Consider the following 5,923-nt stretch of genomic DNA (forward strand, 5'->3'; position numbering starts at 1 on the left):
GCATGTCCATCCTACCTCCTCAGTTATTTCTCGTCTCTATAAAAATCTCTGTCCCCCCTAGAGTTTATACCTATAGTTCCATGGAAATTATTCTTTTCTGCCTCTTTTAAATATTTTGCATAAGTCAACATTTTCACCATTTCTGTAGTGAACATCCACCTCTCTTATCCGTCTTCCTAATTTTCATCAGCCTTCTAACACACCACGCCTCAAACGCTTAAATTTTTTTCTTATTCCCACAGTCCACGATTCACTTCACAAAGTGCTATGCCCAGTGGTACATTATTAGAAATTTCTTCCTTAAACTAAAATATATGTTCGATATTAGTAATAATCTTTTGGTCAGAATGCCTTCTTTGCTGTGCTAGTCTGCGTTTTATGTCCGTCCTGCGTCGTACACCATGCGTTATTTTCCTTCTAAGGTGGCAGAATTCCTTTGCTACGTAAACTTCGTGGTCACCAGTTTTTCTGTTAATTCTGAACATCTTACACCATTTTACATGGTCAAACCCTTTTTCTATGTATGCAAATCCAACGAACGTGACTTGATTTTTCTTAAGTCTTACATGCATTATCGAGTGTAAGGTAAAAACTGCCTCTCTGGTACCTTTAACCAACCGATAGCCAAACTGACAATCATGTAACAGCTCTTTGATTTTATTTTCCTTTCATTTGTTTGTAATTTTTCTCAGTAACTTGGATGCATGACATGTTAAGCTCATTGTGTGATACTTCCCGCACTTGACTGCCCCTGCTATCTTCGGGATTGTATGGATGATATTTTTCTGAAAGTCGGTTGGATGTCTATAATAACAAATCTATACATCCGTTTGAATCATCGATTGCGTTACCACTTCTCCAATTAATTTATAACTTTCGAAGGAATCCATCCTTTTTGCCATATCTTCCCATCCATCCACTCTATCAGTGAAATTCCCATTGGATTGTTAATGGTCACGGCTTAGCTTATTGTTTCATCTAAAGTTGTACTGAATTTTGGGCTACGACAAATATATATAATCTGTATTTGCCATTAGCCTATCCTTCTGATGTACACTCACATTTGCGCCAAAAATTTCACTGCTGACAGTTTTGGGTTTCAAAAAGATTAATGTCTCTGACATCGCATGATCTCTAGTACCTTTACGACTGCCGCTAACAAAAAGATTTTTTACAGATGTTTGAAGTTAATTATCAGAATTTTAGTCTTTTTATCTGTTGGGCCATTTCTTTGGGTCTGAAACTAATACTTAGAGGTCTCTTATGGCTGTTATTATCTGGACTGGAACATGAGCGCACTCGACACATACTCGGCCATTTGCGAGGCAGTCTCTGACGTGTTGCGCACCCCAGACACATAATGAGGAAGCCTACAGTTCTAAACCCTAGCAACACGCCAGGCAGATCGCTACATGAGGTACTGGCTATGGCATTCTGTGAACGCAGATGATAATTATTGATTATTTTGGTTTGTATACGGCTTTTACAAACAGAAGCGCATATAGCGGAAGATGACGATACATTTGACATTTTTACGTTCTCTCGGAGATCATCAGGTTTTAGACATCAATACGCAGTAATTGTCTGCAGAAAACGACGAGCCTGATAAACACAAAGCAGCCGTTCGATTAGCCACTAAGCTAAACCTTCCAATCATCCCATGCCTCAAAAACGAAGAATTCTGTTACGTTTTCATGCTCTTGTCTTTCAAATACGTAACACTGTAGATATTGATTACCATATTTATTTTGCTCTTATGAAATAATACGTCATTAGTTATTGTTCATTTTATAAATCGATTACTAATTAGTGACCTTATCTGAATGAGTTACTACATATATTTTTTCATCGTTTACTGCTGTCCACAAATTTTACCATGTTAAAGTATTTGATTTGATTTTGATTTGATTTTAACAGGGAAGCTAAAACAGCTTAGGTCTAACCCGCCACTGCCCTCGCCGAAGCTAAGTTCATTGTGCTGTGTCGCTCCTTGTATATCTAGTAAAGCCAACCAATGCCCTTAAACAGTGCAAGGGGTCCCTGTACCAGTTTATTGTTAGACATAATTTCTTCAGGTCTAGTTGTCCCGAAGACTCTATCTTTTACTCTCCAATTCCATGCATTCGAAGATTAGGTGTGATGCAGTTTCTTCACCCTTATCACAGATCTTACATTTAGCTTCCTCTTGCGTAATACCCATTGTGTGTAGGTGACCAGTCCAGTTACAAGTTTGGTCTCTTTCCTGTTCAATCCCAGCATTACAAAACTTCTTTTAAAACATGGCTTGGGCATCATTACCTTACCATGATTTTTATGGACCTTGGTCCAAAATCCTCCATGCTGTTTCCTAAGCCAGTCCTATATTTCTAATTCGATCGTAGCCTTGGTGATTGTCAGGACAGGTTTCAGCCCCACAAATGGAGTTGCTCCCATCCTGGCCAATCTGTCGGCTTATTCATTGCCACAGATTTCTGAATGGCCAGGGACCCACCCTAGGTTTACCCTAGTGTTCCCTCCTAGATCCACCAGAGTCCTGTGGCATTCTGCAACAATCTTAGATCTTGTTGCAGGAGCTGCCAATGATTTCAGTGTTGTCTGGCAGTCTGAATACATGTAGATTCTATGGTCCTTGTAGGACCTCCGCATATTGTCCTCCATACATGCCCTGATTGTAGTAACTTAATCTTGGAATACAGAGGACAGTTTTCCTGCCCTCCAGTCTTGGTTAAACCCCGTACACCCCTGCCCCAACGCCTTGCTCTATTTTCGACCCATCAGCTAACCAAACGATGTCCACCGTATGGTGTCAAACTGTTTTTTCCCACTGCTCCTTGCTTCCAATTATTATACTGAAGTGCTTGTCGAAGCAGTTGGGATACCGGACTTCATTACCCGTGGCAAGCGATTGCCAATCTTCTCGTAAGACTCATCGAACCTTATTCCATCAAATATATTTACTATGAGTAGTAGCAAAAAAATTAGTTTATCACAACTTTCCACATACGCTTTGTGACTTGAAACTAGTGTAACTGGGTACACAACAAACAAATCACAATCAGATCTGCAGAGAGTGTTTTCCAATAACAATGAACAGCACAAGTTTTAACTGCACAACGCCTTTCTGACCATCCTGTAGGTTGCAGGCATTTATAAAGTGATGATGTAGAAGAATATCAGAGCTTTAGTGAATAGCTTCAGAGATATATTGAATCAAACCAGAAAGAGAATAATGCTATGGAATAACGTCAAGTGAAGAATGGATGTATTGATGGGGCACATCCTGGAGCATCAAGAAACAGTTAATTTCGTAATGGTGGCACGTGTGAGGCACAAAAACTGTACAGAGAGGACGAGACTTGACTGAAGTAAAACGTGTCACAGACAAAATTAGTGAGAAAACAGGAGGGTTTAATTTTCTAAGTTGAAGTGGGCTCATTACTCAGTGATGTGGGAGTAACAACAGCCTCCAAGCGGAAAGTGCAAACATTTCAACCCTGTTACTCGGTTAGGAAGACAGCAACATCGAGAATGTTGAGCGAAACTGCGGGCGATCTTAACAGAAATGCGTTACCAGAATGCAGACCCAACTGCCTTCGTAGCGTTATGCAAGAGACACTACGTAGGACACAACAATGCCCGGCAGTAGTTAGACTAAGTACGAGATCACTCCAACAAATTCATTAATAAAATGTAGTGGTACTGAAGACCGCTGACAACTCGAGCAGAAGTGATTCAGTGATTATGAATGACGTTGAGCCGTGCTGCGGCTCACGTTGATGCCGTTGCTAGGCCGGCATCGTTTAGGTGGTATAGTTACAGCTGTCATCTTCTTGTTGTGTTCAATCGCGCCACTCCGTTTGCAAACATTGTCTGTCCTCCAGAGCTGATAGAGAGCATCATGACTGATACAGGAATTAGTGATCACAAGGTCATTGTAGCTAGGCTCAAAACCATTTCTTCCAAATCCATCAGAAACAAACGCAAAATAATTTTATTTAAAAAAGCGGATAAAGTGCCACTAGAAGCCTTCCTAAAAGACAATTTCCATTCCTTCCGAACTGACTATGCGAATGTAGACGAGATGTGGCTCAAATTCAAAGATATAGTAGCAACAGCAATTGAGATATTCATACCTCATAAATTGGTAAGAGATGGAACGGATCCCCCGTGGTACACAAAAAAGGTCCGAACGCTGTTGCGGAGGCAACGGAAAAAGCATGCGAAGTTCAGAAGAACGCGAAATCCTGAAGATGGGCTAAAATTTACAGACGCGCGAAATTTGGCACGTACTTCGATGCGAGATGCCTTTAATAGGTTCCACAACGAAACATTGTCTCGAAATTTGGTAGAAAATCCGAAGAAATTCTGGTCGTATGTAAAGTACACAAGCGGCAAGACGCAGTCAATACCTTCGCTGCGCAGTGCCGATGGTACTGTTATCGACGACTGTGCCGCTAAAGCGGAGTTATTGAACGCAGTTTTCCGAAATTCCTTCACCAGGGAAGACGAGTGGAATATTCCAGAATTTGAAACACGAACATCTGCTAGCATGAGTTTCTTAGAAGTAGATACCTTAGGGGTTGCGAAGCAACTCCAATCGCTTGATAAGGGCAAGTCTTCAGGTCCAGATTGTATACCGATTAGGTTCCTTTCAGATTACGCTGATACTATAGCTCCCTACTTAGCACTCATATACAACCGCTCGCTCACCGATAGATCTGTACCTACAGATTGGAAAATTGCGCAGGTCGCTCCAGTGTTCAAGAAGGGTAGTAGGAGTAATCCATTTAACTACGGACCTATATCATTGACGTCGGTTTGCAGTAGGGTTTTGGAGCATATACTGTATTCAAACATTATGAATCACCTCGAAGGGAACGATCTATTGACACGTAATCAGCATGGCTTCAGAAAACATCGCTCTTGTGCAACGCAGCTAGCTCTTTATTCGCACGAAGTAATGGCCGCTATCGACAGGGGATCTCAAGTTGATTCCGTATTTCTAGATTTCCGGAAAGCTTTTGACACCGTTCCTCACAAGCGACTTCTAATCAAGCTGCGGAGCTATGGGGTATCGTCTCAGTTGTGCGACTGGATTCGTGATTTCCTGTCAGGAAGGTCGCAGTTCGTAGTAATAGACGGCAAATCATTGAGTAAAACTGAAGTGATATCAGGTGTTCCCCAGGGAAGCGTCCTGGGACCTCTACTGTTCCTGTTCTATATAAATGACCTGGGTGACAATCTGAGCAGTTCTCTTAGACTGTTCGCAGATGATGCTGTAATTTACCGTCTAGTAAGGTCATCCGAAGACCAGTATCAGCTGCAAAGCGATTTAGAAAAGATTGCTGTATGGTGTGTCAGGTGGCAGTTGACGCTAAGTAACGAAAAGTGTGAGGTGATCCACATGAGTTCCAAAAGAAATCCACTGGAATAGTACAATTCTCAAGGCTGTCAATTCAACTAAGTACCTGGGTCTTAAAATTACGAACAACTTCAGTTGGAAGGACCACATAGATAATATTGTCGGGAAGGCGAGCCAAAGGTTGCGTTTCGTTGGCAGGACACTTAGAAGATGCAACAAGTCCACTAAAGAGACAGCTTACACTACACTCGTTCGTCCTCTGTTAGAATATTGCTGTGCGGTGTGGGATCCTTACCAGGTGGGATTGACGGAGGACATCAAGAGGGTGCAAAGAAGGGCAGCTCGTTTTGTATTATCGCGTTATAGGGGAGAGAGTGTGGCAGATATGATACACGAGTTGGGATGGAAGTCATTACAGCATAGACGTTTTTCGTCGCGGCGAGACCTTTTTACGAAATTTCAGTCACCAACTTTCTCTTCCGAATGCGAAAATATTTTGTTGAGCCCAACCTACATAGGTATGAATGATCATCAAAATAAAATAAGAGAAATCAGAGCTCG

This window comes from Schistocerca gregaria, chromosome 8 (assembly GCF_023897955.1).
Source record: "Schistocerca gregaria isolate iqSchGreg1 chromosome 8, iqSchGreg1.2, whole genome shotgun sequence".
Lineage (NCBI taxonomy): Eukaryota > Metazoa > Arthropoda > Insecta > Orthoptera > Acrididae > Schistocerca > Schistocerca gregaria.